The sequence below is a fragment of the Gracilinanus agilis genome, chromosome 3, assembly GCF_016433145.1.
Source record: "Gracilinanus agilis isolate LMUSP501 chromosome 3, AgileGrace, whole genome shotgun sequence".
Taxonomy (NCBI): Eukaryota; Metazoa; Chordata; class Mammalia; order Didelphimorphia; family Didelphidae; genus Gracilinanus; species Gracilinanus agilis.
Window position 1 is genome coordinate 651,702,218 of NC_058132.1, and position 22,857 is coordinate 651,725,074.

The window sequence follows — 22,857 nt, forward strand, 5'->3', positions numbered from 1 at the left end:
TCTGCTCAGACTTCTTTATGAAAAGGTAATTATCACTTCAGAATACTAATGTAGTCTTTTTTTAAAAAATTAAAGTCCTAATTTTTACATTGTGCAACTGTATGAAAGAATGACTGTGGATTCCCACTAATTTATCAACACATCAATTTCTAAAACCTAATTAGAGTTATAGACTCTTTTCTTCCTGTCTTCAATCTAAAAAGAAAAGCCCACGTAACTTAATTGATCTGTCAAAAGATTGAGGTGACTGAGAAGAAATAATCTAAGTAAGTGCATGTTGCAAATATTTGGAAGCTCCAAAATTTATTTAAAAAGCTTTATTTCATATAAAAACAAGGAGGTAAGTGAAAATTCAATATACTATTTATTGAGCATCAGGAACAGTCTTAGGGGACCACTTACTTACAATATGGAATGAAATCAATTGTCCTCCATTTATCCAATTCCACATTGTATTGTTCAATGTTATTTAAAAAAAAATCCTTTCCCTTTGAAGCATCTCCCATTCATATTTCATCTGTGCTTGTTGAGAATCTTCCCTGAAGGATCTTAGAATACTGAATCAATTTGTTCACTTAGTCATGTCTGACTCTCCATAATTCCATAAACGATAATAGCACATCAGGCCCTTCTACTCTCCACTACCTCTCAAAGTCTGTCCAAGTTCATGTTTCTTGTTTCCATGCATTAAGTCTGTTTCAACCTCTTCTGTCCCCTTCTCCTTTTGCCTTCAGTCTCTCCAAACATCAGAGTCTGTTCCAATGAGTCTTGTCTTCTCATTACGTGACCAAAGTATTTAGACTTGCACTTCAATATTTGACTGTCCAGTGAACCATCTGAATTAATTTCTTTAAGTATTAACTGCTTTAATCTCCTTACTGTCCAAGGGATTCTCAAAAGTCTACAAACTGTAATTATTAAATGAAACAATTTCAGTTTCTAATTTCAGGGAAAATGAAGAGAGCTAAAAGATCCTTTTTTTTCCCTTTTTTATAACACTTTAAGGTTATTTAAAAATTTTATTTTTATTGTCATGCAAAAAACACACCTCCATATTGGTCATTATTGTAAAAACAAACTCATACGTTACCAAAACACCAAAATAAGATCATAAATACACTGATATGAAAGATGAATCCAAAGTAGTTTTGTTTTTTTTGGAGGTGGATAGCATTCCCCATCCTAAGTCTTTTGGGATTGTCCCACATTATCTTGTTGCTGAGAGTAGCCAAGTTTTCACAGATAATCATTATCAAATATTGCTGTTCTGCTTATTTTGCTCTGCATCAATTCCTGCAGATCTTTCCAGCTTTTTCTGAAATCATCTTGCTCATCACTTCTTATAACACAATAGTATTCTGTCACCAACATGTACCTCATTTTGTTCAACCATTCCCCAATTGATGGACACCCTCTCAATTTCCAATTCTTTGCCAGCACAAAAAGAGCTGCTATAAATATTTTTGTACAAGTAGTTACTTTCCCTTTTTTTTAAAGTATCTCTTTGGGACATAGATCCAGAAGTGTAAATCAAAGGGGATGCAAAGTTTTATAGCCCTTTGGATATAATTTCAAATTGCCCTCCAGAATGGTTGGATCAGTTCACAACTCCACTAACAATGCATTAGTGATTTCCAATTCCACCACATCCCCTCAACATTAACCACTTTCCTTTACTGCTATATTGGCTACTCTGATAGGTATGAGTTGGTAACTCAATGTTGTTTTAATTTTCATTCTTCTAATCCAACGGTCGGCAAACTTTTTTGGCCATGAGAGCCATAAACGCCTGGGGAAGGAGGAGGATAGAGGCAAAAGGTGCTGGAATATGGGGCAGGGACTGAAGGGCCCCCTGGGGCACATCCTGGGGCTCTACCTTGACTGGCTGGTCGGGAGGTAGAGCCAGATATGGCTCGAGAGCTATACATTGCCGACCCCTGCTCTAATCAATAATGAATTAGAACATTTTTTCATATTATTAATAATGGTTTTGATTTCTTCATCTGAAAATTGTTTGTTCATATCCTTTGACCATTTTTAATTGGGAATGGTTTGTGTTCTTATAAATTTGACTTAGTTCTCGGTTATAAAATTGTTTCCCAGTTTGTTGTTTCCCTTCTAATCTTGGTTATATTAGTTTTGTTTGTAAAAAAACTTAAAAGAGCCTTTTCAAAACAATTCAAGTATTTTTTCTCATTTACCAATCAATTATCAATAGGAATCTTATTCACTTTCAATATGCCAAGCATCTTTGCTAGAGGATAGGGCATATAAATACCATGAATGAAAGCATCCCTCCACCTGAAGAGCTTATGTTCTATTGGGAATTACAAGTGCATATATTGCATATAGAGAATGACAATTAAGAGAAAAAATAACAATGACAATAAATAAAAAAGAGTTAAACCAAAGGTAGTTTTATTGCCCTCTCTAATAGTGCAGATCCCAAGGAAGAAAGGAAACAACCATCGTGACTTACAAATATCTCATTTCATCTTGTCAACAACCCTAAGAAAGAGGTACTCTTATCCTGATTTTAAGGTTGAGGAAACTGAGATGAACAGAGATTAAGTGATGTGTTCAGGATCATATAGCTAGTAACTCCCTGAGAGCATTTGAACTCAGATCTTCTTGACTCCAGGATCAGCTCTTTATCTTTACCTAGCTGGTTATCACAATAATCTATGCTTTAAAATTTTTTATTATCACTATCATTCACTGTCGTATTTGTCTATGTCCTTCCATTGTGCCACCTGGGGGAAATACTCAAGTACCCAGAAAGTCTGCCAATATTCCAAGGACATCAGTGAAATAGTCAGGCTCTCCACTGGTTTTCTTTCATCACTTCCTTAATGAATATTGAGAGAGAGAGACAGAGAGAAAAAGAGAGATTGAGAGAGAGACAGAGACAGAGACAGAGACAGAGAGACAGAGAGACAGAGACAGAGACAGACAGACAGAGAGAAAGAGAGGAGAGAGAGCAAGGGAGGGAGGGAGATATATACACATGCACATACATGAATATATGTACATATACATACTTGTACATATATGCTTCTGGACTAAATAAATTCACTATCTATCTACCTATGGTCTATTACTCAAACATTTTTCATCCATTTTTTTTCTTCTATTGGAAATCTATTCTGATGACTCTTTTAAGCTTAGAGGTGATCCTGGGTACACAAAAAGCTGTGACTGTGGAATAAAAATCTTAGCAGAATCTATCACCTGGGGAAGTTTCAAGTATACTCCTGGGTACAGACTACATCTCCAGGCTCAGTGTTAGCTTAACTAAGAACTGGAGAGATTTTCATTAGCAGTAGCTTGACCAACAGGTCATGAATCCTTCAGTCTTCATAATGCAAAGCAACTCAACTCCTTTTATACTGCTGGGGGTTTTTTTATGCAATAAGAATGAATAACATTTAGATGATAACATTTATTTTATTATTTTTACCAGCCTATTACAAAGAAAATAATTTTCATTTAAGAGAAAATCAAAATAAAGAAATTTGAACATAATCTAGTCTGATAAAATAAGTAATTAATTTTATTGTTAATAATAATAATAATTCAAAAGTGGAGTAGAGTGTAAGTACCATAAGGACAGGGAATATGGTAGGGATACTGTTATAAAGAAAGAGGGGGTTCTAGGGAGATATAGATATGCAGTGATGTGGATGTATCTCTGTATTCTCCCTAGGTGGAGATGATGGGGGAACACCAACCCCAATCACCCTTGCTAGTTGTTATAATTTCCCTTTCAATAACAGTTGCCCAGGGAGGACCCTGAAAGGTTAGGTAGATGGGTAACCCTTTCAGGTCCAACCTGGGGTTGGATAAATTAACATAGGGCTCTGATTAGCTTTGGATCACGTCTGGTATCTGACTGCTTTTGCTCCCTCCCCAAGGGTCATGATATAAGGACCACTCAAGAAGGTACTTATTAAACACTTTTTATCTATAATCTATATCAGGGAAAGGATAATCAGGATAAAGATTGGGGATTAGAGACACTGTCAATCTAATATCTATAATCTATAATCACTTAAGACTGGAGGTTATTGATTTAGTAGAAGCTGGAGCTTTGTTCTTCACAACCCCTCTGGCCCAGCTTGGACACTGCCAAGCCAGAGGATGGTGTCTGCTCTTGATGCAGCTGTATTGGTGGTTTTATTCTCTCAGCTTTCTCACTATCACTGTTTGGTGATGTGTTAGCCCTCATAGCCTTCAGGAAATACTCAGATCCTATCAACCCTCTTCTTCATAGACCTCCCAGCCTCCCTTCACCACCCAGGGACCCAGAGACCTAAAGAGCTAGGAAGATTCAGAGACCTAAAGATCTAAGGGACCAAAAACCCCAAAGGCCAAGGACAAAAGATCCCTTCCAAGTAGATGTTAGGGTTATTTATACCCCCCAGGCCAACTGACTTTTGCCCCAGGCTCTAGGCATCTGGTAACATTCCATTCTATCCAACTGCCTCTTGTCAATCAAGGTGACATCCAACATTTCTCAGGATTTGAATATAACAATACCTAGGCCACACCCAAGTAAGACCCTGCCACAACTCCTAAATTGTGTTGTAGGGGCTTTGAGCTAGGTACAGCTCCTCCTATAGGTTTGGGGATAAGCTAAATACTTGGTTTCCAGGTTGTAATTCTCATAGCATTTTCATTTGAAATTTTGTTGTATAGAGAGCTGAAATTCCATGGTACAATTAGCACAATTATATATTTCAGGTGCATTAGGATGAAACAGGCTTTTGTCACTTGGCTTTGGAACCTCACCAGTATATTTCTTTAAAAAAAGTTATTTATTACATTAAAATTCCCCTCCCACCCTCCCTCCCTACACTTCTTATACTTGAGAAAGTATCATTTAACAAAAAGATATATGTAAACATAAAACCAAGTCTTGCTATGCTTCTATTATATCAGTTCTTTCTCTGGAGATGGATATACACAAGTCATTCTTCAAACAATATTTCTGTTGCTATATTTAATATTGTCTTGCTTCTTCTCATTTCATTTCCACATGGGTCTTTCAAGTATTTTTTAAATTAACCTGGTCAAGGTTTCTTACAGCTTAGTAGTATTCCATCACAATCATATATCTCACTAGTTTATCTCCATCTGTAATTCTACCTCTATATTGGTCTATCAATGTATCTATCTATCTATCTATCTATCTATCTATCATCTATCTATCTGTCTGTCTGTCTGTCTGTCTGTCTCTCTCTCTCTCTTTCCCCATTAGAATTTAAGCTGCCTTAAATTTCTATTTGTATCTCTAGCCCTTAACACAGTGCAAAATACAAAGTGCTTAACTTATTTTTTTCATTTATTTCATTCATTCAGATATTACTTTTCTTCTCTGGGAACATGTGTTCTAAATTCTAAACCACTTCCATGGAAACAAACTTTGGAAGCCATCAGAATCTTTTCTGGAGTCAGGAGCAGAGTGGTCATTCACACTTCAGAAGAGTTCTGATTTCCTTTTAAATCACCAGATTTTTAATCTTTTTACTCTTGATTCTGATTAGTAAGGATAACAAATGGCAGCTAGAACTAGGAAGGGGAAGTATAGAATAATAGTATAGTATAATAACCTAAGTATAGAATAACACTTTTAGAATAGAATAGAATACCTAAGTATAGAATAGCACCTTTAGGATAGAATAGAATAGAATAAAATAGAATAGAATAGAATAGAATAGAATAGAATAGAATAGAATAGAATAGAATTAGAATACCTNATAGAATAGAATAGAATAGAATAGAATAGAATAGAATAGAATAGAATTAGAATACCTAAGTATAGAATAACACCTTTTAGAATAGAATAACAGGCTTTTGTTTTGTTTTGTTTTGTTTTGTTTTTCCTGACAATATGTAAATGTTTTCTGTGGAAGTTGTTAGAAGAAATCTACATTTCTAAATGCTTCCTTAAGTGAAGATGATGGTGTTCTTACAGGATAATGATATAGAATATTGCATAAACTGTTGTAAATAATCCATGTGCTGATTATGTTTGCTAAATAACTTTCCATTCCCTCCCTCCCTCCCCACTACCCAGTTCCACTCTTTTCAAAAATCTTATTGCAAGAAATGACTTAGTGAGGAGAGGAAAAGGATGTGTTCGGAAAAGACAGTGAAGGAAAAACAAGAAGATACTAATACTAGTAAGTTGGGATTTTCTTAAAGTCATGATACTCAAAACTATTGAAAGTCTTTCCTACTGAATATAACTATTTAGAATGAAAGAAAAGGGAAAAAAACAACCTGAGTGGCAGATTCTTCTCTTCCCTGAAAAACCTAGACAAATCCATTTTTTAGAGTTTTAGAAAAACAGCTAAGACATTGAGATTCGTTGTAATTACTGCTTATTTGGAGGGATACCATTCATTTGCCAAATGTCTCACTCTCCACCAGGAACTGTGAGAAAAGCGAAGAAACTGAGAATTTGTTCCCTACCTTTTGGAAACTGAGTCCAGCATTGGTGAGGCAGGATATACACATGCAAAGATTTAAAAAGGTTTAATGATTAAACCATAGTGGTGATACCATTATTTAAGCATAGACATTACTGATATGACCACAAACAAGAGGCCACATAATTATGGAATTTCAGAGTTAGAAGTAGCCATTTAGTTTACCTTATACATTAAAAAGTATAAAATTGAAAGTAAAAGAACTATTGAATTAATAAATAAGACTAGAAGCTGGTATTTTGAAAAAAACAGATAAAATAGACAAAGTACTGGTCAATCTAATAAGAAAAAGGAAAGAAGAAAACCAAATTGACAGTATTAAAGATGAAAAGGGAGACCTCACCTCTAATGAAGGGGAAATCAAGGCAATCATTAAGAACTATTTTGCCCAATTATATGGCAACAAATATAACAATTTAGGAGATATGGATGAATATTTACAAAAATATAAATTGCCTAGATTAACAGCAGAAGAAATAGAATACCTAAATAATCCCATATCAGAAATAGAAATTGAACAAGCCATCCAAGAACTCCCTAAGAAAAAATCGCCAGGGCCTGATGGATTCACAAGTGAATTCTATCAGACATTCAAAGAGCAACTAATCCCAATACTATACAAATTATTTGATATGATAAGCAAAGAAGGAGTCCTTCCAAATTCCTTTTATGAAACAAATATGGTACTGATCCCAAAGCCAGGTAGACCAAAAACAGAGAAAGAAAACTACAGACCAATCTCCTTAATGAACATAGATGCAAAAATCTTAAATAGAATATTAGCGAAGAGACTCCAGCAAGTAATTAAGAAGATCATCCACCATGATCAGGTGGGATTTATACCAGGAATGCAAGGATGGTTCAACATTAGGAAAACCATCCAAATAATTGACCATATCAACAGTCTAACAAACAAAAATCACATGATTATCTCAATAGATGCTGAAAAAGCCTTTGACAAAATACAGCATTCATTCCTATTGAAAACACTGAAAAGTATAGGAATAGAAGGACCCTTCCTAAAAATAATAAACAATATATACCTAAAACCATCAACAAGCATTATATGCAATGAGGATAAATTAGAAGCCTTCCCAATAAGATCAGGAGTAAAACAAGAATGCCCATTATCACCTCTATTATTCAACATAGTACTAGAAACACTAGCAATAGCAATTAGAGAAGAAAAAGAAATCGAAGGTATCAAAATAGGCAATGAGGAGACTAAGCTATCACTCTTGGCAGATGATATGATGGTCTACTTAAAAAATCCTAGAGAATCAACTAAGAGGCTAGTAGAAATAATCAACAACTTTAGCAAAGTGGCAGGATACAAAATAAATGCACATAAATCATCAGCATTTCTATACATTTCCAACACACTAGAGCAGCAAGAAGTAGAAAGAGAAACACCATTCAAAATCACCCTAGACAATATAAAATACCTAGGAATATACCTACCAAAACAAACACAGCAATTATATGAAAACAACTACAAAACACTTTCCAAACAAATAAAACTGGATCTCAACAATTGGAAAGCCATTAACTGTTCATGGGCAGGACGAACTAACATAATAAAAATGAGCATTCTACCCAAATTAATTTACCTATTTAGCGCCATACCTATTAAATTACCAAAAAATTTCTTTACTGAATTAGGAAAAACTATAACAAATTTCATTTGGAATAACAAAAGATCAAGAATATCAAGGGAAATAATGAAAAAAAATGTGAAGGAAGGGGGCCTAGCAGATATTAAACTATACTATAAAGCAGCAGTCATCAAAACAATATGGTACTGGCTAAGAGATAGAAGGGGGGATCAGTGGAATAGACTTGGGGTTAATGATGTCAGCAAGACAGTGTATGATAAACCCAAAGAGCCCAACTTTTGGGACATGAATCCACTATTTGACAAAAACTGCTGGGAAATATGGAAAACAATATGGAAAAGATTAGGTCTAGATCAACATCTCACACCCTACACCAAGATAAATTCAGATTGGTTGAATGACCTGAATATAAAGAGGGAAACTATAAATAAGCTAAGTGAACACAAAATAGTATACTTGTCAGATCTCTAGGAAAGATTTTAAAACCAAGCAAGAGTTAGAGAAAATTACAAAATGTAAATTAAATGATTTTGATTATGTCAAGCTAAAAAGCTTTTGCACAAGCAAAAACAATGCAGCCAAAATCAGAAGGGAAACAACAAATTGGGAAAAAATCTTTATAACAAAAAACTCTGACAGGGGTCTAATTACTCAAATATACAAGGAGTTAAATCAATTGTATAAAAAATCAAGTCACTCCCCAATTGAAAAATGGGCAAGAGACATGAATAGGTAATTCTCAGGTAAAGAAATCAAAAGTATCAATAAGCACATGAGAAAGTGTTCTAAATCTCTAATAATTAGAGAAATGCAAATCAAAACAACTCTGAGGTATCGCCTCACACCTAGCAGATTGGCTAAAATGAAAGAAGGGGAGAGTAATGAATGCTGGAGGGGATGTGGCAAAATTGGGACATTAATGCATTGCTGGTGGAGCTGTAAACTGATCCAACCATTCTGGCTGGCAATTTGGAACTATGCTCAAAGGGCTATAAAAGAATGCCTGCCCTTTGATCCAGCCATACCATTGTTGGGTTTGTACCCCAAAGAGATCATAGATAAACAGACTTGTACGAAAATATTTATAGCTGCGCTTTTTATGGTGGCAAAGAACTGGAAAAGGAGGGGATGTCCTTCAATTGGGGAATGGCTGAACAAATTGTGGTATATGCTGGTGATGGAATACTATTGTGCTCAAATGAATAACAAACTGGAGGAATTCCACGTGAACTGGAAAGACCTCCAGGAATTGATGCAGAGCGAAAGGAGCAGAGCCAGAAGAACATTGTACACAGAGATGGATACACTGTGGTAAAATTGAATGTAATGGGCTTCTGTACCAGCAGCAATGCAATGACACAGGACAATTCTGAGGGATTTATGGTAAAGACGCTGCCCATGTTCAGAGGAAGAACTGCAGGAGAGGAAACATAGAAGATAATCAATTGTTTGAACGCATGGGCTGAGGCGGACATGAATGGGGATGTAGACTCGAAACTACCACACCGATGCAACTAACAACAATTTGTCCTGAACAAGGACACAAGTTACAACCAGTGGAAATGTGCGTTGGCCATGGGTGGGGAGAGTGCGGGGGGTGAAGGGGAAAGTAGGAGTATGAATCATGTAAACAGGTTAAAAATGAATATTAATAAATGTTTTTAAAAAAAGTATCTCTTTGGGGGACAACTGGGTATCTCAGGGGTTTGAGAGCTAGGACTAGAGACAGGGCATCCTGGGTTCAAATGTATCTTCAGATACTTACTAGCTTCATGACCCTGGGCAAGTCACTTAACCCCCATTGCCTAGTCCTTATCACTCTTCTGCTTAGGAACCAATAAACAATATTGATTCTAAGACAGAAGTTAAGGTATTTAAAAAAAAATATTCCTTTCCAATATCTTTGACAACTGACCATCATCTTTTTACACAAAGATGTCCATGTCTCAATCAGCCCAGTTCTTTTTTTTTTTTAAGTCTTACCTTCTGTCTTAGAATCCATACTCTATATTCATTCTAAGGCAGAAGAACAGTAAGGGCTAGGGAATGGGGATAAGAGACTTGCCCAGGGTAATACAACTAGGAAGTGTCTGAAGCCAGATTTGAACTGATGACCTCCCATCTCCAGGCTTGGCCCTTTATCCAGAGCCACCTAGCTGCCTGCCTTCAAGTTCTTTTTCGTTGTTTTTTATCAGTTGTGTTTGATTCTTCATATCCCCATTTGGGTTTTTCTTGGCAGAGATACTGGAGTGGTTTGACATTTCCTTCTCCAGCACATTTTACATGAGGTAAACAGGGTTAAGTGACTTGCCCAGGGTCCCACAACTAGTAAGTGTCTGAAGTCTCATTTGAATTCGGGGCTTCCTGACTCCCAGCCCAGTGTGTTATCCACTGCACCCCGTAGCTGCCCCTCAGTCTTATTTAGGAGATTTCTCATTATTAAGACATTTCCCCTTTCCTGAAGTCTAAACCCTGCTCTTTGCAACAATCTCCCATTGCTCTCAGTCCTGCCCATGGAGTCCACGTGGAATAAGACTAATCATCGACCAACAGCTCAGTCTTTCCAATACTTAAAGATGGCCATGACACGGCGTTCCTCAGCCTTCTTTTCCCCAGGCTGAACCACTTACATTTTTTGACTAGTGCACACAGGATGTGAACTTGAGCGTCTTCATGGGTCTGGGTGCCCTGTTCTAGGAGTTCTCCATCATATGGGTTGTTCCTAAATGATGGGGAACAGAACAGACCACGGTTAAGTGCAAAGCTGCCTCTTTAAGCCTGCAGGGAGAGTCTGGAAGTGTAGGGAAGGCAATTGCCTCAGTAATTTATCCTGGGGCCAGCTGTGCTCAAAGTTGATTTTTTTCTGCTGCTACATGAGGAAAATAACTTCAATCTTAAGCACCTTAAAAATAAGCTAATGGAGGGCAGCTGGGTAGCTCAGTGGATTGAGAGCCAGGCCTAGAGACAGGAGGTCCTGGGTTCAAATCTGACCTCAGACACTTCCCAGCTGTGTGACCCTGGGCAAGTCACTTGACCCCCATTGCCTACCCTTACCACTCTTCTGCCTTGGAGCCAATACACAGTATTGACTCCAAGATGGAAGGTAAGGGTTAAAAAAAAATAAGCTAATGGCAAAGGACTTAAAATAAACCCTGTGCTAATAATACATATCTACAGATAACATCTAGGTAATACACAAAACATCATGTTATTTTGCATTTTCTCATAGCAAGGGGTAGATTAAATTATTGCATTTAATTAGCGTAAAAATTAATTGAAATTAATTGAAAAAATGGAAATTGAAATTAATTTAAACACTGAAATGAAAGGAAATTGAAATTGTTAGATCTAAATCAGATATTTCACATTGGTCTAAATAGGACATATTCTTCCCTCCCCTCTTCTCCTAAATCTGGCATGTCTAAAACCTAAGGAGAGTTTATACATTTTTCTCTTCTCATCATAGAGCTATAACTGCCCAAGGGTAAATGGGGTTTTCAGCTCTTTCCTGTGGTGACCACAATCTTCCCCTTGCCTAACACTGCCAAGTAGGTCTGCTATTTTTCTGTTATTAGTATTCCTCTCCAGCTCCTGGGAGGACAAGCATCGGAATATCCCATTTCTTCCCACTACCACACCCTGTCAAGCCATTTCTCCCACCATCCATCCGAGCTGTTTGTTCTCTTCTTCCTTAGATGAAACTTCTTCTAGTTATTGATCAACTCTAGACTGGACCTGAGATTTGCTAATGTCCCCTGCAATAGTAGCCACAGAAGCTTCTGTGTACAAACTCTCCTGCTCACTCTTCTTGGAAGCTCCTGACTGAGATTCTTCTGTTCTTGGTGCTGCTAGTGAAGGGAAGCGAATCTCTGGCTTTTCTAAAACTTCGTGAAATGGTGGTCGAGCTTAAACTCTTGAGGGAGAGAGATCTCACTGTGAGGATGACTCCCACTCCTTCTCTTCCATGCTGAAGCCTTGAGAATTTCAATCCCCAAAGAACGTGCACTTGGTCCCTCGCTATTAATATAGTAATTCTGTGACTTTGAGCCTTAGTGAATAGAACCCCAACCCATCTCAGTGTCAGGAAGATTTGTGATTCAAGTGCTATCTCTGGCACCTTTGGTCTGAGTGACCCTGGACACGTCAATCAGTTGGTGAATCAGCATTGATTATTCACCTGCTGTGTACCAGGTACTGTGCTAAGCATACAGAGGCACAAATAAAACAGTTCCTATCCACCAAGAGTTTACATTCAACTTCTTTGTATCTTAGAAAACTTTCTTAGGCTATAAAGTATTGCTTTTCTTTGATGGGGGGTGGGGGTGGGGGGTTCTTCACCAGACATCTCCTTTGAAATTATAGGTCCAGACCCACCCCCAAAAAAATCTTCAAAAATTTGGTCTATTTTTCTAGACCTCAGGGAAGTTATACTCATTAGAAAAGAACAAAGACATTCCCTCATTTCCCAATTTTTTTTGCCACCACAAAGACCACAGCTATAAATATTTTTGTACAAGTCTTTTACCCTATGATCTCTTTGGGGTATAACCCCAGCAGTGGTATGGCTGGATCAAAGGACAGACAGTCTTATAGCCCTTTGAGCATAGTTCCAAATTGCCATCCAGAATAGTTGGATCGATTCACAACTCCACCAGCAATGCATTAATGTCCCAATTCTGCCACATCTCCTCCAACATTCACCACTTTCCTTTGCTGTCATGTTAGCTAATCTGCTAGGTATGAGGTGGTACCTCAGAATTGTTTTGATTTGCATTTCTCTAATTATAAGACATTTAGAATACTTTTTCCTGTTGATAATTTTGATTTCTTTATCTGAAAATTATCTATTCATGTCCCTTGCCCATTTATCAATTGGTGAATGGCTTGATTTTTTGTACAATTGCTTTAGTTCCTTATATATTTGAGTAATTAGACCTTTGTCTGAGTTTTTTGTTATAAATATTTTTTTCCCCAAATTTGTTGTTTCTCTTCTGATTTTGGCTACATTGTTTGTACAAAAACCTTTTAATTTAATGTAATCAAAATTATTTATTTTACATTTTGTAATTTTTTCTAACTCTTGCTTGCTTTTAAAATCCCTCCCCTCCCAAAGATCTGACAAGTATACTATTCTGTGCTCATTTAATTTATTTATAGTTTCCTTCTTTATATTCAAGTCATTATCCCATTCTGAATTTATCTTGGTATAGGGTGTGAGATGTTGATCTTGGCCCAATCTCTCCCATACTATTTTCCAATTTTCCCAGCAGTTTTTGTCAAATAGTGGGTTTTTGTCCCAAAAGCTGGGCTCTTTGGGTTTATCATAAACTGTCTTACTGAAGTCACTTACCCCAAGTTTATTCTATTGATCCTTAATTCTGTCTCTTCGCCAGTACCATATTGTTTTGATGACTACTGCTTTATAGTACAGTGTAAGATCTGGTACTGCTAGGCCAACTTCCTTCACATTTTTTTTTTCAGTATTTCCCTTGATATTCTTGATCTTTTGTTCTTCCAAATGAACTTTGTTATAGTTTTTTTTTTCTAATTTAGTAAAAAAGTTTCTTGGTAGTTTGATACGTATGGCACTAAATAAGCAAATTAATTTGGGTATGATGGTCATTTTTGTTATGTTAGCTCATCCTACCCATGAGCAATCAATGTTTTTTCCTTTGTTTAGATCTAGTTTTAATTGTGTGGAAAGCGTTTTGTAGTTGTGTTCATATAATTCCTGTGTTTGTCTTGGCAGAGAGATTCTTAAATATTTTACATTATCTAGGGTGATTTTAATGGAATTTCTCTTTCTAACTCTTGCTGCTGAGATGTGTTGGAAATATATAGAAATGCTGATGGTTTATGCGGATTTATTTTGTATCCTGCAACTTTGTTAAAGTCTTTCAATTGGGGAATGGCTGAACAAATTGTGGTATCTGCTGGTGATGGAATACTATTGTACTCAAAGGAATAATAAACTGGAGGGATTCCATGTGAACTGGAAAGACCTCCAGGAATTTGTGCAGAGTGAAAGGAGCAGAACCAGGAGAACATTGTACACAGAGATGGATACACTGTGGTACAATTGAACATAACGGACTTCTCTACTAACAGCAATGCAGTGATCCAGAACAATGCTGAGGGACTTATGAGAAAGAGTGTATCCATGTCCAGAGAAAGAACTGTGGGAATAGAAATACAGAATAAAAACTGCTTCAACACATGGGTTGATGGGGATATTATTGGGGATGTAAACAATCACCCCAGTGCAAGTATCAATAATATGGAACTAGGGACAGCTGGGTAGCTCAGTGGATTGAGAGTCAGGCCTAGAGACAGGAGGTCCTAGGTTCAAACCCGGCCTCAGCCACTTGACCCCCATTGCCCACCCTTACCACTCTTCCACCTATGAGACAATACACCGAAGTACAAGGGTTAAAAAAAAAGCCATTAAAAATAATTTGGAACTAGGTCTTGATCGATGATACACGTAAAACCTAGTGGAATTGCATGTTGGCTATGGGGGGTGGGGTATGGGGAGACAGAAAAAACATGAATCATGTAACCATGGGAAAATATTCTAAATGAAATAAATAAATTAATAAAAAAGTAAAAAAAGAAAAGAACAAAGAAAACATAAGAGTAAAAGAGGTCTTCAGGGAGGAGTGAGATAAGGTCTCAGCATATACTAGAAGAATCTTCATTGCTGGGAAGTCTCCTCTTATTATATACACTGGTATTCAAGAGACTTTTTGGGGGCAAGATCTTTCCATATCTACAGGCCCAGAGAAATCTTCCGTCTGCCATTCAAAAGTCAGAGCTTCAGGCAGCTAAATTGCATAGCAGAAAGAGCAGTAGGCTTGGAATTAAGAGGTCCTGCATTCAAATCTGACCTGAGACACTTCCTAACTGTGCCGCCCTGGACAGGTCACTTAATCTCAATTGCCTAGCCTGTTCTGCCTTGAAATAGATACTCAGTATTGATTCTAAGACAGAAAGTAAGGGTTTTAAAAAATCTGAGCCTGCTTTTTTTTTTTTTTAAAGCTGGCTCTCTCCAAGTCCTCCAACAATCTCCTAAGCACTCCTTTCCACCTCATACAGGTATGCCGTGTCATGGCTCATCATCTTCTCAGCCAATTAGGGAACATTTCTCCTTCCAAGGGTTGTGCCTTTCAAATACACCCCAGGCTTGGGTGGAATGGGATTACAGATGTATTCATATATTTTTCTTCCCAAAAGATGCCATGTCTGGAAAAGCAACCTAGTATCATAGGAGAAATACTGGCTAGGGAGTCAGTAGTCTTGGATTGGAGTTGTAGGGCTGCTTCTTGTATGTGTATGGACTTGGATCCAAAGACTTTACTCCTCTGCGTCTATCTTTTCTCATCTTTAAACTAAAAATAATGATACTTGCTCTGTCTACCTCAGAAGGTTGTTGTGAGCAAAGTACTTTGTAAGCCATAAAACACTTATACAAGCATGGCCTGTTTTTATTATATTTGGGCATAGTCTTTATTTGGAATAATGCAATAAAAAGACAGTTATATATTTACAACTAGAAGTGAGCTTAGAGGGTGTCTAGTCCAAACAACCCATTTTACAGATGAAACTGGGTTGTAGAGTAATTAAGTGAATAAAGGTGAAAGGCTAAAGATTACACAGGTAGTAAGTAACAGAGCTGGAATCTGACTTCCCGTCCTATGACTCCAAAGCCATCAGTCATTTTTGCTAAAAAGGAAGAGTCAGTCACATAATCCCAATGAATAGCAATTCTAATACCAACTAATTGCTCCTTACTTCAATAAAAATTATATTTAGAGTTTCTGTTCTTTTTTTTTTGTTAAAGTAATTGGGATTTACCTAGATTTGAAGCAGAAGGGTTCCCATCCTGAGATGACCTTGGAAGAGATTTGGTATATAGGGTTAATACCTTTTCCTCCTAGTTCCTCTTTCAGAAAAAAACAACATGACTACTCTCTTTGAAAAATCTCTATTGTCATTAATGTTTCAGAAAGCAAATCTTGTCTCATACCTATGAACTTAGCTAAAATGATAAAATGGCAAAATAACAAACGTCAGAGGGGATGTGAAAAAAATGAAGACACTAATACACTGTTGGTGGAACTGCAAAGCAACACAAATATTTTAGAGAGCAATTTGAAATTATGCCCAGAGAATTGTAAAACTGTGTATACCCTTAGACTCAGCAAGGGGAAAGGAAAAGAATCTGTATGTTCCAAAATATATAGTTCCTCTCTTTGTGGTAGCAAAGCATTGGGAATTGAGGGAATGTCCATCAATTGAGGAATGGCTGAACAAATTTTGGTATATCGTTGTGATGTGATACTATTGCACTATAAGAAACAATGAGCGTGTTAATTAAAACAAAACAAAACAAAACTTGGAAAGACCTATATAAAATAATAAAGAGTTAAATAAATAGAGACAAGAGAAATCATATGCAGTTAAAGAATTACTATATGAAGAATAATTTGTAAATGTCCATCTCCAGAGAAAGAACTGATAAATAGAAAAAAGATAAAATTTATATATTATACATAAATACATAATATATATTTCTTGTTTGTTGTGGTGGTAGTTGGGTGGTGCCTACCTTCCAAATTGGAGTGAATATTGTATTGGCTCCAAGGCCGAAGAGTAGTAAGGGTAGACAATGGGGGTCAAGTGACTTGCCCAGGGTCACACAGCTGGGAAGTGTCTGAGGCCAGATTTGAACCCAGGACCTCCTGTCTCTAGGCCTGACTCTCAATCCACTGAGTTACCCAGCTGCCCCCCATTGTTAGATTTTTAAAAAAAAAATCTTTGAAAGGGAGTTATCTTAGAAGTTATACCTTCAGCAATTTATCTAATATAAAATGTCTTCTTTAATGGTTAAGTAGCAGTCAAAGAATACTCTGCAAGACTGATTTTTTTTTGTTTGTTGTTTTTAACCAAGTATAGAACCTGATGAGCTACATATGAATATGGTATGATCTGTAATCAGGGAGGGCCGTTCCTATTAACAGATCTCACTGGCTGGTGTTTCCTTGGGCTTCACTATTCCTCCAAATGGATTTAAGTTGGCAGGAGCGGCTTTGAAAGAAAGATTACCTTACCCAAAATATGCCATTTTCTCCACTGAAGAGAAGATTCAATTCTTCTTTTAAAAAATGAACAATGTGGGGCAGCTGGGTGGCTCAGTGGATTGAGAGCCAGGCCCAGAGATGGGAAGTCCTGGATTCAAATCTGGCCTCAGACATTTCCCAGCTGTGTGACCCTGGGCAAGTCAATTAACCCCTATTGCCTAGCCCTTACTGCTCTTCTGCCTTGGAACCAATACCCAGTATTGATTCTAAGATGGAAGGTAAGAGTTTTAAAAAATAAAATAAAATAAAATGAACTATATTTACTGTCAGATATTGAAATATGTATCTATTTCCACTGATCAGAAGTCTTCTAGATACAGATGTTTCTTCTCACCAACAATTCAGAGAGCAGTACAACCTTGCCTTCTACCTTCGTGTGATTTTTGTCTGTATTCTCCTAGAATATTCCATAGCAGGTCCACCAAAGGTGGAGGAGGGTGTCCTGTTGCTCTTAATTTCCTGAAGGGATACAGTTGGAGTGTGTGGATTATCCTTTAATTATCCATCGTTCCTGCTTCATAACTGACCTAACTCCCTTTTCAGATATACATGTCTCTGACAATATACACTTCATTTCCTGCCCAATTCAATTGTCCAAACTGTGCCTATGCCATGCAGACGAATGGACCACCTATAGAGATGGAAAATTTTTATAGCTCTTTAAGGTTTGCAAAGATAATTTGCCTGTGTTGCCTCATTTAATCCTCTGAAGCGCCCTGTTCAATGGGCACTACTTGTGTCCTCACTTTATAGATTGGGTCACAAAGCTAACTAAATATCAGAGAATTCAGTTCTCAATTCTTCTTGATTACAAGCCTAGCTCTGTGCCACACAGCTATATGTCTATACATCTAGCTATTAAATACTTTATTTGTATATTTTTATAGAGTGATGGATCTCTTTGGTTCCTTTTGAGGCCCCTAGTTGGTACAGCAATTACAAAAGGAAGTTGTCGCCTCTCTTAGTTTCCAGGGTGACTATAGTCTTTTAGGAGATGCTTTTTCTCTTTTCCCAAGGATAGAGAAGGGCATGAACACAATGAACACTCACAGAAACAGTTTATTTTTGGAGAGCTCTTGGCCAATTCAGAAAGGAGAAAGACCTTTACAAAATGAAACAAGAAAAGGAAAGAAGACTCATGGATAGCTAGCAAGAAGCAGGGAACAAGATGGGAGGATTTTCACTATTGCTGTTCTTGGAAGTGAGGGAACAGAGATTGGCTTCCACTTTTTTGTTGAAGCATTTCATCTCCTACAAGTTCGTGATCATAAAAGCAGCCACAGAAGCAATGGGAGCCTTGGAGCAGGGAGAGAGCCCTTCTCTCCCCTTCCCTTCTCCCCTCCCTCACCTGTTGCCTCCTAGATGCCAAACATAGTGTAAGGATGGGATTTGTGCAAGGGGGATGAGACAAAATGAGCCAGAGAAGGAGTGGCTGACAGTTGGTGACAGTTGGTGACAATTGATACCAGAGAGAATTCTGGGAATTCTCCAGAGGAGAAGGAGAGGAGAAGAGCTGCTGGCAGAGGACTGGAGAGAGGGAGGAGGTCAACATCCCAGCTTGGATCCAGTCCTGAGGGCTTCCTGAGGATCTTTCTTTGGACATTGAAACCATGATTCCCTGGTCAAAGGCATCCTATCGTTTCTCACTCATCAAGACTTCAACTAACGAGTCTGCTAAGTTTTTGGACTTCATTTTGGGAGCAATCTCTCAGTCTCCTTCCCCCATTACCCAACCTTGCTGAGAGACCCTTTCCAGTCTCACAATTATAGAAAGGAAAGAAATAGAAATAGAAACTGAAGTAGAGGTGGGAGAAGAAGCTTGAGAGTGGGAACCCCAAAGTTTCCCATCCGAGAGTCAGACCCCATAGAAATAGAGAAGAGGGCACCCCAGATCCCTCTGCCCTTCACCCCTTTTCCAATCTCTGAATTGTAATTAATAAAAACCATTCATTAGTCAGGTAGCATTCCAGAGTGCCTGAGAGACAATGAGGGGGAGGGGAACCACAGCTTAGTCTGGCTGCCTCCATCTTGGAGCTAGACCACCCGCTGTAAAGTTGACTGACCATGGGGGAGGCTTGTTTGAACCTCATCCTCATTCAGAATTGGATTGGGGTACCACATACCTCATCTTATAGGGAAGCCTCACTCCCAACTCCTGTGGGGCAGCACGACCATCCAGGTCACCCAGTTCAGAGTGACACCCCCTCAAAGTCTCCCAGTGTATATTAGGCATGTGGGGAGAGCTAAAAGAGAGTCTCACCATCATAGACTCTCTATCTCCCCCTCTATCATAACATTGGTACTGGCTCTCTGTTAATTATTACAGTTTTTGTCAGAGCCAGCTTAGGTAAAATACCTAAATAATTCTGGGGGAAAAAAAGCCTCTGTTTGAACTAGATGGCAGCCATTTTTCTCCTATCTACAACATAGCAAAGGGGACAAACTTAGCAAAGAAAATTTAAAGGCACAGTACCATAGAAATTTTACATTCAAACTAGGACAATGGATCCATCAGTGGGGAAAACAATCAGTACCATGATGAGAATCCTTACATTACTATACAACTTTTTGACTATGATTTATAATTTCTGGATCCTAGTGATTCCAAGCTATATAATAGGAATCATAGAAATATATGATTCCTGCCAATGGTTGAAGCCAAAAATAGGTCGAGTCTTTGCTTTCATACCAACCACAACTATAGTCATCATCTCATTCCTCCACTTCTATTGGTCCTTAAAGAATTTAGTGCACAAATTACTAGGACACAAGGATGATAACATTGCATTGATAATGACATTAAGAAAGGAGATAGCAAAGTTACCTTTTGCCTTCTAGGTGCCAAACATAGAAATCCCTACCTTGGGTGCAATGCTTAACTCTCTGGCTTCCCATGATGCAATTGCTCTCTTTCTCTTTCAAGACTATCAATGAGAGGAATTATATTTGGTGCAATCACAGCCCTTGGTCATATTTGGATGAGAACAGACTAATGGTTTCTGACTGTTCCTGGTTGCATGTTTCATCCCAGAAACATTGAAACTTCTGGGGAAGTGGGGGAAGGTAGGTAAGGAAAGGGGGTGTCATACATGAATTTCTGAAGCAAGAAGAGAGACAAGGAACTTCAGAGAGACAATGAGTCAGATCTAGAATTTAATCAAAAGAGGAGAGCTGGCTGAGTAAATAGCCTTTGAGAAATTTCATGCAGCTTTTAATGACCCCGAGTTTCTCCCAGAAACAAAGGACCATTTTAAAAACTCAATATTCTTCTGATGACAGCTATAGGTCACAGAATCCCACAGTGATTAAAGGTTTAAAGTTTCAAGTCATTCACTGGGGATGCATGCAGCAGACATGAGTAGAGAGGAACATATTATTGATAAAGAATTCACAGAAGATTTGGGAATCAACTCAGAAAGTTAAATTCCTCTTAATAATAAAAGACCAAAAAGCACATTCTAGTTTTTTGCTTCAAAAGTAGTCTTTAAGGTTCTGATTTCAGATGGAATATCAGAATGAGAAATAAAATGAGGAGCTAGCTTTGATGCAAGGAAGCTTGACATTCAAGTCTTACCTCTAACACATATTGGTTATGTGACCTTTAGGTAAGCCACCTGGCCTCTTTGTTTTGGAGGGAAATAACACTTTTTTTTTCTTTTTAGCCATTATCTTTTTGTCTTAAAATCAATATTGTGTATTGCTTCCAAGGCAGAAGATGGGGAAGGCTAAGCAGTGGGGGTTGTGACTTGCTCAGGGTCACACAACTAGAAAGTATCTGTGCTTAAATTTGAACCCAGGACCTCCCATATCAACATCTGGCTTTCAATCCACTGAGCTTCCCAGCTGCCCCCAAGGCAGATAACTCTTGACATCTAGAAGATGATTGGCAGTTACTGATATCCATTGGTAGAGGGGATTTCCTCCTCTGCAGTACTCCATAACAATGACTATAGTTAGAATTTGCATAATACTGTAAGGTTTGCAAGGTGCTTTACATGTATTATCTCAGTTGATCCTCATAACAACACATTATACCCATTTTACAGATGAGGAAAAGGAATCTGACAGTTAAGGGACTTGCCCAAGGTCACATAGCTAGCAAATGTCCAAGGCAGGATTTGGACACAGATCTTTATTATTTCAAGTTCAGTGCTCTTCTACCAATAGATTTACATAGAGCAGAATATCTTCCTTCAGTAATATTTATCTACATACTTTAAAATTAAATTTTTCATTCAATTTTTTTTTTCGTGCCGCTGACTTTGAACTTCATGAGGACAAGGATTAGAGAATGACAAACATGAGATAATATCAGCATTGGAGGTGTTTTCTGAGGTCACCTGGTTCAATTGTGCCCCTGGTCTACAATTCCTTCCCCATTAAGAGTGAAAATAAGTCCTCCAACCTCAGTTCAGAACCTCCAGGGAGAAGGAACCCTAAGAGTCAAGAGGAAGCCAATTCTTCTTCAGCACCAGTGTTACAGAATCATAGACTTAGAAGGGACCTCCAAGACCATCTAGATCAGCTAGGTAGCTACAAGTCCCAAATGAGTGGTCAATGAACATTTCATTGAAAACTTCTTGGGAAACCAGACTACAAACAAAGGAAGCCCACTGCACCTTTGAATAGTTCTAACAATTTCCTTAAATTGAACCTCAGTTTACCTGCTGGAAAATTCCACCTATATCTCCAGTTCTTCTCTCTGAGGCTAAGCAGACTAATCCTATTTCCTCATCCACATGACAGCCTTTCAAGTGCTCAGAAAAGACTTTCAGATTCCCCAGAATTGTATCTTTTCCAGGAATAATAATTTTCCATTCCCATCTCTCAATTTTAATCTAACATTGTCTGGATCCTTTCACTGTCCTGCTCTCCTTGTTCTTGACACATTTGACCCCATTGATATTTTTGCTAAATGCTGGGGCCAGAAAAGAATCTGAAATGCCAGTTGGGAACTGATGAGCTTAGAGCAAAGTCCATCCGGCATCTCCATTTTTCTGAATTCATTTTTTTTTTTTTTTGCTTGCTGCAGCTTAAGATTCTATCAGCTGTTTTTTTTTTTTGTTTTTTGTTTTTTGTTTTTTGCCAGATTCATTGTTCCAGAAATGTCCAGTTAGGGTCTGAGATTCCTGCAAAATGAAAATTCAGTGTGCTAGACTGATGTTTTAACATGGTTTATTATTTGAGGGAGAATGGGAGAAGGCAGGAAGGGGAACCTGGGCTGTGTATCCAGCTATATAACCAAGAGCCTCAGGGGTCATAAACATTACAGACAATAATGGGTTCCATGATCATACAATGAAAGGGCAGTCAGGTACATTGCCAAGCCATTATCCTCTCTGAGGACAGCCATGATCCAGGGAATCTTTATACTCATTCTAATTACAAGCGACTGAGCCACCTGAGGCTTTCCTGATGAGGCTCTGGAAAGAGTAAATCGTTTTTCATGACCTATAAAAAAAGTTTTCTTTCTTTCTCTTCCTTTCTTCCTTTTTTCCTTCCTTCCTTCCTTCCTTTTTTTCTCTTTCTCTCTCTCTTTCTTTCCTTCCTTCCTTTCTTTTTTCTTCTTTCTTTCTCTCTTTCTTTCTTTCTTTCTCTCTTTCTTTC